The 11,897-nt window shown below is 40.4% G+C and overlaps 1 pseudogene; it reads left to right on the forward strand.

Annotated features, from left to right (window-relative positions):
• The first annotated feature begins 452 nt into the window (after nucleotides 1-452).
• On the forward strand, nucleotides 453-1,496 carry LOC147604632 (L-type lectin-domain containing receptor kinase VIII.1 pseudogene; annotated as a pseudogene).
• Nucleotides 1,497-11,897: the final 10,401 nt, after the last annotated feature.

The raw sequence follows: 11,897 nt of genomic DNA on the forward strand, positions 1-11,897 counted from the left end.
TTTTACCTGTGGTATGAGTGGCCTACTTGACTTGACTTTTCCAAGCCATGAGGTTTCGCAGTCACCAAAGCAGAAACGCAAGCAGAGGTTCGAGGAATCTGGCCGCTTTAAAGCAAGCGGAAGCAAATGGGGCATAAGAAGGCGTGACTGTCGAGGCTGCAAATCTATCTGCTCTACCTGTCGATCCCCCTAGGTAGCTTAATTGTCTACCTTACTGGTCTCCTCCATCTACTCTCAATTGTCTACCCCAACCCCCTTTACTCGATCTTCGCTATATTCTTAATTGTTACTCCGCTACCTTACCTGTCTGCTCCGCTGCCGCCTGGATCCGCTATAGTTGTCCTGCAAATAATATGGCAAGCTGTTGTATTGCCTGCTTGTGGCCACGAAAGAAAGGGGAATCAATTATCACCCATGACCCTCACTTGCTCAACCCCAGTAGAAGATACCCCATGGGGAACGGCACCACGGAAAGATTCGTGCAGCGGTTGGAGTCCACAAAGGGACCTCAACGCTTCACCTACGATGACCTGCGCTGTGCCACCGATAACTTCAGCACCATGCTTGGAGAAGGCGGCTTCGGCCCCGTCTATAAAGGCGTCCTTCCTGCTTTCAGCAATGAGGTGCTGCCGGTCCCCGTGGCAGTCAAGAGCATCTCCGCCCAGTCCTTCCAAGGCCGTAAAGAGTTCGAGTCCGAGGTGACCATCATCAGCAATATGATTCGCCACAGGAATTTGGTGAAACTGCGAGGCTGGTGCTACGAGAGTGCCCCCGAGGGCAGCCGATACCTACTGGTCTATGACTTCATGCCCAACGGCAGCCTGGAGAAGCTGCTCTACGATGACAAGGAATGCGTGGCCAAGCTATACTGGAAGCGGAGGTTCCAGATTTTGCAAGGGGTCGCAGCAGCGTTGCTCTATCTGCACGAAGACTGCGACAATGTGATCCTCCACAGGGACATCAAGTGCAGCAATGTCATGCTGGACGATAACTTCAACGCCAAGTTGGGTGACTTCGGGCTGTCAAGGAAGATGGAGGAGGGCATGTCCTTCTACATGACGGAAAGGATGCCCATGGGCACGCGGGGCTACATGGCGCCCGAGTACTGTCACACAAACAGGGCGACCAAGGAGTCGGATGTGTTTAGCTTTGGGACTGTGATGCTGGAGGTCGCTTGCGGCAGAAACCCCCTGGAAGCCATCGACCGTCACTCTGAGGTGAACACTCCCCGCATCAACCCGCTAGTGGACTGGGTGTGGGATCTTCACTCGCAGCAGAAAATTGTTGAGGCTGCGGACAGGAGGCTCCACCACATATTCAACCCGGATGAGATGAAGCGGGTATTGATCTCAGGGCTGGCGTGCTGTTATCCCGATCCCAAGGGCCGCCTCACCATGCGGGAAGCCACTAACGTTCTGAGCGGACACATGCAGTTACCTGTGCTCCCCGCTACCATGCCCGCCGGCTATGCCAGCCTCCACAGCCTCAGAAACTGATCTACCCAAACGATACTTATAAACAAGTTCTACAAAAGCAAATTGACAGTCTGAGAGACCCTCTCTCTGTCTTGTGATGAAAGATTTCTTTTGTTTCTCTTTGTGTAGCATGGAGGGATCTCATAAAAAAATCAGAAGCTTGTTTTACTAATTATATTTCTAAATGATCACTCTCCCTTTACTTAACTTGAAAGATCTATGTCCCCTGCCCAACGAATTTTGCGGTGCTAGTAACGGAAGTAACACTCTTTGCGTAGGGATCTCATCACATCCATTCACATTCACATCCATTCACATCTCATCACATCCATTCACATCTCATCGCATCCATTGAGATATAATCACATCACATTCACATCCATTCACATCTCATCGCATCTATTCAGATATCATCATATCACATTCACATCTCATCGCATCCATTCACATCTCATCACTTCTTGCGCAGGGTAGAGCCTCTCGCTCTCAAGCCTCACCCAACCACGGATATCCGGACAAGAGACTAATCCCTCGGTTCTTCCAAAACTAAACCCAAAAAACTTCCCTCGCCTAGAAAGCACGCGCGATTCCTCCAGGATATTTTTATTCTAACGTAGTCAAGAGCCTTAACTAACCAAACTGATCCAACGGAACCTATAAGTCTCATGGTTAGATCAAGGAAGAGGCTTAAGTGCACTTGGATCATAGAGTCCAACACTTTTTTCCTCATCAAGAGACACAACCGTTGATTCTTTTCCATAGAACAAGAGTTATCTTGGATTTAGTTCAACTATCGTAACTTAACAAAATAGTCTCCATTTAGGGATCCATCAGTCCAGCCTAACCTAATCTAATCCCATAGGTTAACCAACCGCCCAACCACTGTAGTGATAGAATCCATTTAGAAATTTGGTTATGTTTTGCCCCGAGTACCAGCGAAAAGAGCTCCCAAGCCCCCTAGCCGGCCCTTCAAGAAAACTTCAAGAAAGTCACACCACTTACACACCCAATATATGAAATTGCCCGTTTCATAGATTCAGCTGTCTTTAAAATAATCTTTTAATGAAACCATAGTATCACTCATCATTATCCTCCAAACTATCTAGCTTGAGTTCCAATTTACAATCATTCCTTCATCGGTGTACCTATGTCATCATTGGTAACCAGAACGCTCACCACCTGTTCACTCAAGGGCTTTTTTAATAGTTCATAGCTCATAGTATCCAAAAATATAATCACATAAGAAAAATCTAAATGGACTCTCCGTTGAAGATCATCAAGATCAACCAACAGATCTATATAAAAGAGCCATGGACGCATCCGTTGGAGGACCAGCCAATCAACTAGATGCATGTCCCAGTTCAGAAAACAACTCTAATATCTTGTTTCATTTTCTTCCTCGACGCACGCGTGGGTATCTTTGATGACCCAGAGTCCGAGCACCGTATGGTCAGCACCCTCTAGGCTCCTTCTTCGCACGTCACCTAGTGCTTCACTCATAGGCTGTTTCCTTGGTCCCTCATCCACCATACCGGAAGCTCACCTCATTTAAACTGAGGCTGGTCAAGACCTCGGTTGACCTTGCTACACGAGACGTCCTCCATTGACTCTCCGTCCCCCCAGCTATTCTAACTTTATCACTTAGGTCTCCATGACCTCATTCACAAGATGGTCAATATGTTTCCCCAATATTCTTGACATAAAACAATCATTTAAAAACAGGTCATAACTCTCATTTTTCCTCATTGTTCCACATCGTTTCTCGTTATTCCACATTCTTCTACATTAATTCACACTGCTTATTCCACATCAAGTCATATGTATTCCCATCGTCCTTCATCCATTCTCATCCAATCACATCATATTACATCTCATCACATTTTTTCACATCTATCCTCATCACATCACGTCACAACATATCCACATCACATCTCATCCATTCATATCACATCACGTTCACATCTCATCCATTCATATCACATCACCTTTACATCTATTTACATCACTTCACATATCTACTCAATTCCACAACACATCACATCTCATCTATCCACATCATATCGCATCCATTCATATCTAACCGGATCCACATCACATCACATCCATTCACATCTAATTACATCACATCCATTCACATCTAATTACATCACATTCACATCTTACCACAACACATCACATCTTATCTATCCACATCATATCACATCCATTCATATCTAACCGGATCCACATCACATCACATCCATTAACATCTAATTACATCACATTCACATCTCACCACATTGTTGGAATTTGGGTTATATGAAAGCACACAAAGCTTGGAGAAGAAGAAGTAAGAATGTACACAACACACAGTGTATTAGATTGTGTCAATGTACAAAGATAAGTTAGCCCTAGAATGATGGGCGTATATACAAGCCGAGGAAAAAAACCTCCGAAGGAGGAAAAAAGTACCCTGACGGTCCTAAGTGTGTTCACACACATCACAACCTATATATATGGCAACAAATCCCCCCTGGGAGTGATGGTGTGAATGAGAGCTGGCACTCATGTATAGGGAAGTGCCATGCCCGAAGTAGATCAGTCCACAAAGGAGAGCAAGCCCTTTGCGGAAAGCTTTAAACTTCTCACGAGAGGAAGCGCCTTTGTGAAAAGATCGACGAGGTTGTCCTCTGTGGTGTTGGCACAAATGCCAAGCTGATCTCTCCTGCTGAGAGTCTCTCCTCCCCAACATAGTGATAATGCACCTCAATGTGCTTTGTGCGAGCATGAAAAACTCGGTTTCTTCTCGAAACAACTGCCAATGCTCTCTGACTGTCAGTGTGTAGATAGAGGTGGCAGACTCCTGTCCGACACCCAAGTCAGCCCATAAGCCATCTGAGCCAGACACACTCAACTGTAGCTGTGAAAGCTGCCCTCTGTACTCAGCTTCACAACTAGAAGTGGCCACAGCAGGTTGCTTCTTGCTTAACCAAGATATGCATGAGCTACCCGAGTATGAAACAAAAACCACTTGTGGACACTCTTGTGTCATAATAGCAACCAGCCCAATAATCTGAGTCTGAAAAAGCATGTAAATCTGGCGGAACGATCCCCCCTTGGGATAAAACAACCCAAGATGTATGGTGCCACTCAAGTAGCGAAAGATGCGTTTAACTGCCTTCCAATGCTGAGACCCTGGGCTATGCATAAACCTGCTCACCTGTGAGACTGCAAACTGAATGTCCGGCCTCGTAATGCATACATAAATGAGGAAACCAATAGCTATCTTATTGAGTGTGACATCGAAGTGATCTCCAGCATCATAAAGACTCAACTTTAAACCTATCTCCATTGGAGTAGCAATAGGCTTGCAGTCTTTAAGGCCAAAATCTCCGTAACAATGTCTCAATATACTTTGTCTGACACAAAGCAATACCTCCATCACACTGCTTAAATTGTATCCCCAAATAATGATGCAAATGCCCCAAATCTGACATCTCAAAAGAAAATCAGCCTTAAAATTAGCAATATGACTCTCATTTGGTCTTGTGAGCAGCATGTCATCGACATAGGGAGCAATGATTAGATATACATCATCCACACATTTAACATACAAAGTGCTTTCTGTTGGACTATTCTGAAAACCATGTGCAGTCAAATATGCATGTATCTTTTCATACCAAGCTCGTGGAGCTTGCTTTAAACCATACAAAGCCTTTTTCAACCTGCACACTTTGTTTTCCAGCCCTCTTTGAACAAAACCATGAGGCTGCGGTTCATACACCTCCTCATGCAAATCTCCATTCAAGAACGCTGTCTTTATGTCCAACTGATGTACATTCCAACCATTATGAGCTACCAATGCACAAATGCTACGAATGGTAGTCATACGACAAGTGGGAGCAAAGGTCTCATCAAAATCAATGCCCTTTTCTTGAGCATAACCCTTTGCAACAAGTCTAGCCTTATAGCGATCAACACTGCCATCTAGCTTTTGTTTCAACTTAAAAACCCACTTACATCCAATGACCTTTTTACCAATAGGTAAATCACACAAAGACCATGTACCATTCTTCATTATAGCATCATATTCACTTTGCATTGCAGCCAACCAATTTTCTGATTTTTGTGCCTCATCAAATGAAAGAGGTTCTTCCTCTTCACACATACTAGACATAGCCAAAGCATAACAATCTGATGCATAAGAGGCATGCTGAAAACCTAAACGAGTACGACTAAAAATAGGTGCATCAACTTCACTATCACGCAAGGTTTGTACCAGCCATTTAGGCATACCTCTAGCCTGCTCATTTTCAGCCCTATCCTCATAAATTACATCCTGTAAATCTGCATCAGAAATAGGCTGATCTATGATGTCATTTGAAATCTGCATAGGCTAAATATTTGCCTCATTAGGACTTATATTTGAATTCCCACCTGTAAACAGAGGCAACAACGTATCAAATACATCCCATGAGCTCACACCTGTCTCTTTGGTAAATGATAACAAAGGCTGCACAACATCTTCCACAAAAACAACATCTCGACTAATCAAGATACGCTTTGACTGCGGTAGATGATACAATCTGTAACCCTTGCTCTCAGCACTGTAACCAACAAAAATGCATTTGACAACCTTATCATCTAATTTTCTATGTTGTTGCATAGGCACTAAAGCATAGGCCAAGCAACCAAAGACACACAAGTGACCAATAGAAGGATTCGTGCCATGCCAAGCTTTGTATGGAGTAACAGATTGCAAGGCCTTAGTGGGATACCTGTTGAGTACATATGCAGCACACATGATAGCCTCAAGCCAAAACACATGTGGCAAAGCTTGGCTCTTGACGATACATCGTGCCATCTCCATAAGTGACCTATTTTTCCTCTCAGTAACACCATTTTGCTGAGGGGTATACGGCACTGTACATTGGTGTTTTATCCCACGACTAGCCAGAAGTGCATCAAACTCTTTAGACATGTACTCCCCCTCTCGATCAGTACGGAGGGTTCCCACAGTAGAATTGGATACATTTTCAACCATAAGCAAAAACTATTTGAAGCACAAAAACACTTCCGACTTTGCCTTCAGTGAAACCTAGCACTAAGGGAAGTAGCAAATAGAAAGAATTAGTACAGCAAATAAGTAGTTGATAGGACAAATGCACCACTAAAGATAGAAAGAATAAGCACAATATCAACCGGCCGCAACTCGGACGAGAAATTCACAATGTGTATATATACATATATATATATGGTTTTTGTGTTTTTTTTACCCACCATGAATGCCTTGAGTAATCATCAATGAAAGTCACGAAGTACAAGTGTTTACCAAATGACGGAGTTTGCATAGGCCCACATACATCAATATTATGTACAAGTTGCAATTTGCGAGTGGCCCACACAGAACCATCCTTTGGAAACGCAGAACGCTACATTTTGCCCAAAATGCAGCCTTCACAAACATGTTTTAATGGTGCCTCAAGAGGGGGCAATGAAGCAACCATATCAAATTTCTGTAAAGGCAGCAAACTAGCAAAGTTCAGATGACCAAAACGAGCCATAGTTTTGCATCTGAAACTGCCTTTTCATGAGAAACTGCATTTGCTGAATCTTCCACACACTTGTCATAAGAATTGAGCCTATACAGCCCACGAAACAAGGTGCTAGATGCAATAATCGTATCACCAGAAGTAAAACATGAACAATACATCTGTCATCCACAAATTTGACTACAAGTCCAAGTCTAGCAAGCGCAGAGACAAACCATAGATTCTTCTTTATCCGTGGAACATGCAAAGCATCTGAAAGTGTGAAAGCGCTGCCATATTTACAACAGTAAGCATAATTTTACCAATGCCCTTCACTGGGTAAGAAGCATTATTCGCACATGTGACAGTATTCCCATTAGAGACAGCCTCAAGACAAGTGAACATATCACGATGCGAGGTATGTGCTTTGTAGCACCATTGTCAAAATACCATACATCAGAGTCAACATAAACTGCCAAACATGCATCATGTACAGATGGGTCATACTGGCTATACACGCTAAATTTCCATTCTGTATCTTGCACAACATTTGCAGAATCTGCATTTGTAGAAGCATCCACTATTGTGGCTACATTTGACTCTTTCTTCTTTGCCTCTTTAGCCTTTAGCTTAGGGCAATTCTTCATGACATGATCAGTTGCCTTATAATAGTTGCACTTGATTTTTTTTTGCCTTTATCAAGAGCCTTCTCAGACCTATTGTTGCTACCTGTGGAAGGAGAAGTTGTAGACCTACTAATAGGAGAAGAAACAGTGGAAGGAGCTGCCTTACCACTTCTTCTCTCTGCTGGGCAGCAACAACAAATGCCTGATCAACTACATGCTGCCTAGCCCTGTTTTGCTTGGACTGCGCTTCTTGCAAGAGCTTGTTGACTAAAGTATCATACTTGACAACATCAGGTCTGTCCTCAGTAATAACAAGTCTCCACGTGGAAGCAAAAGTCTGATAGGACTCAGGTAAAGCATCAAGAATAGTCTGCACAAGAGAATGATCAGGAATAATCTCACATGCAGAAATCAACTGTTCCTTGAGATCTTTAATCTCAGCAAGAAAAACATTCATGTCATCATCTTCCTGCATAATCTTCGATTCTATCTCTTTACGCAGGTAAGAGATTTTTGCCTCGTTACGACCTGCATACAAACCAGCTAGAATATCCCAAGCTTGTTTTGTTGTTTTAGCTGGACGAATATGTGGAGTGATGCTACGTTTGACAGAAAGTGCAATCAAGGCATGAGCATGTGCATCTTTACCATCCCAACAAGCTTGTTCAGCAATGGGTAAAACAGCAGCAATAGTAGAGCTGCTAGAACCTGCAACATCCTCAACAGATCCTACATCCACAGAACCTGGACGTACATCCATACCTTGCACAATGTTCCACACTCCTTTTGCAACCAAAACATGCTGCATCATGTATGCCCAAAGTGGATAGCTGCTGTCTCCATCCAATTTGTCATCAGTAGACAACATGCGAAATACATCATTGCTGTTATCAGCCATGGCCACTGATGCAAAAGCTACCTGTAATGAAGCAAAGACTGAACAGAAAACAACTCATGTTATGTAGCACGGTCCACAATAGAATACGTATGCCTGTTTTGCAGAAAATTGCACTGTCAAAATTTTTGCACAAAATGACGAAAACACCTCTACAGAACTTGTAATGCAAAAACGGAGCCCAAAACGACCTCAGATGCAATTTCTGAGAACATGAGTCGGAGGGTGCTAGCGGCGTAGCCCTGGGAGCCGGTGCCTGCTCTGATACCAATTGTTAGAATTAGGGTTGCAGAAAAGCACATAAAGCTTGGAGAAGAAGAAGCAAGAATGCACACAACACACAGTGTATTAGATTGTGTCAATGTACAAAGATAAGTTAGCGCTAGAATGATGGGCATATATACAAGCCGGGGGAAAAAACCTCCTAATAAGGAGGGAAAAAGTGTCCCGGCGGTCCTAAGTGTGTTCACACACATCATTGCCTATATATATGGCAACACACATCCACTCATATCTCATCACATCCACTCATATCTCATCACATCCATCACACCAATTCACATCCCACATTTATTCACATCTCGTCACATCCATTCTCATCTTATCACATCTCATTCACATCCATTCTCATCTTATCACATCTCGTTCACATCCATCCACATCACATCACATTCATTCCATCCACATTACATCACATGCACATCTATCCATATCACATCTCATTCATTCCATCCACATTACATCACATCCATATCTATCCATATCACACCACATCCATTCAAAACTAATCACATTCATCCACATCCATTCATTTATTCACATTCAGATCTTTCCACATCCATATCATTCACATCCTCATCCATTTACATCACATCACATCTCATCACATTCACATCCACATCCATTTACATCACGTCCACTCACATCTCATCACATCACATTCACATCTTATCACATCACATTCACATCTTATCACATCCCATTTACATCTTATCACATCCCATTTACATCTTCTCTTATCACATTCACATCTCATCTAATCACATCGCATCCATTTCCATCCCATCACATTCATTTAGAACAACATCATATCTTATCACATCCACTTTTAGTACCGTTTTCTACTTTCAATACTACTGATACGACTTTTCTAAGTTTCTGTCAATTTCTAAGTTTCTGTCAATTTCTTCACCTAGTTGAAGGTGCTTTTTCTCGATCCCATTGAATCTACGTATCAGAGTGTTGTTGAAGGTTTAAAAAGAGAAAATATACCTTATCAGAATTGAATAGTAAAAACTCTGAAAAAAGAGCATTTAAGTATTGTATTTTCATTCCTTAAGCTTCATTAATGAGAATTAATTCTAAACTTCCATCTACTCATTAGATCCTCGATCCTCCCAGGGATTCTAGATTCTCTTTTTTTTTTAATAAGAATTATCCAAATTTTCTCAATGGATATTCTCATACTCTTTCTCAAATTTCTCAAGTAAAATATATTCAATATTTTTCTTTTCGAGTAAAAGATTCATGGGATTTTTAAAAATCAATTCTATCCATATTTCCCAATAAAATTAATAATGCGCAAAATTTCACTTTTGATAAATGCTCAAAATTTCACTTTTGATAAATACTCAAAATTTGAATTATGCCAAAAGATCCTCTTTTACTATTTAATTACTTGGATCTCAAATATCATGGGAACTCCTCTTTTTGCATAAAAATAAATTTACGAAAAATTCCTCTTTTACCATTTAATTACTTGGATCTCAAATATCATGGGAATTCCTCTTTCTGCATAAAAATAAATTTACCAAAAATTTATCTTTTACCATTTAATTACTTGGATCTCAAATATCATGGGCATTCCTCTTTTTGCATAAAAATAAATTCACCAAAAATTTACTCTTTTCTAATAGTGAATTAATTATGCATAATTAAAAAAAATATTTCTCATGAATATGATGAGAATCATTCTTTTTGCATAGGATTTTCAATCCTAGAATATGGTAGGAAGTCCTCTTTTAGCATTATGCATAAAAATAAGATATGTATTATTGTCTGAAAATTTTACCATACCTTCGGTGCTATTACTGATAATTCTCAATTTTTTTGTAAAAGAATAAAAGGTTGTAATGAAAATATGATAGTAGTTTCTCTTTTATGCTTAAAATCAAACTATGAATTTAAATCATAATTTTAACCATAACATTAAACATAACTATGATTATCTCACTAGATTAAGCTAATTTCAACATTCATCTTTTTCCAAATTGTTAGGATAATCCAATTCTCATTTAGAATGAATCAGAGTAGTTTTTCACTACTCATAACAATCTAAAAGAATTTACCATTATTTTAATAGCATAAAATCTTGAAAATATCATTTTATTAATCTCTAGCTTATCAAGCCTAGAGTTTAGCTTTGAATTAAGAGACTATCATTAAGAATCATGCTTTTTCAAGGGATTTAGCCATAAAGATGACTATTCTTTTAGAGAGAGAGATTTACTTAAAGAAAGCATTACAAATAAGCATAAAGATTAACTTTCTCTTAATTAAACATTAAAAATTTAAGGAAAATCTTGATTTGAATTTAAAAAATCATTTAGAAAGCTTCTCAAGCTTGAGAGGGGTTGAGAAGAAGAAAGTTATTGGGAAAATTAGAAAAAACATAAAAATTTGATTTTACCTTCAAGTTTGGCTTGATTATCTAATTGCAATGAAGCCCCCGTGGTGGCGACCAATCAGTTGGTCCACCAAGAGGAGAAGAGAAACTCCAAGAGTTTTTGTAGAGAGAGAGAGAGCTCCAAGCTCCCAAGAGAGAGGAAAATTTAAGGGATAATAGAAAATATGATTATTTTTTTATAATACTGGCATGGTATAGCTCCAATATTCCATTACAAATTACAGAGGGTCTATTTGTAGGTGAGGGAGGCCTCTAACCAGGTTTAACTGGATTCTAGAACTTTTCAGGTTCAGTTTGACTCAATTTGGACAAGATTTGTACCAGTTTGGCTCCCTTTTTGATTTGGTTTGATCGAGGAGAGATACAAATATCACAAATTTTTTGAATTAAAAACCCTTTTTGATTTGGTTTGATCGAGGAGAGATACAAATATCACAAATTTTTTGAATTAGAACCCTTCCACACATGTGAAAGAGGAGCCTACCTCAAGAGTCCCCCTTTCCTTACCGAGGTGTCAAAAATGCATCATTATTCCAAAATATCTCATTTTTTAGTAATATCTCATAATTTTTAACTAATAAACCATGTACTCGGTCAACTCTTCATCTTATGTGAGAATTTACTCATTTTTGGGTATTTTATTTTATTCTTTTGGATTTATCTCATCCCAACACTTGGATTAATCCAGTTGGCCCATTGGAACCT

The sequence above is a fragment of the Cibotium barometz genome, chromosome 61 (genome assembly GCF_041138505.1).
Source record: "Cibotium barometz isolate CiBa-2024 chromosome 61, ASM4113850v1, whole genome shotgun sequence".
Classification (NCBI taxonomy): Eukaryota; Viridiplantae; Streptophyta; class Polypodiopsida; order Cyatheales; family Cibotiaceae; genus Cibotium; species Cibotium barometz.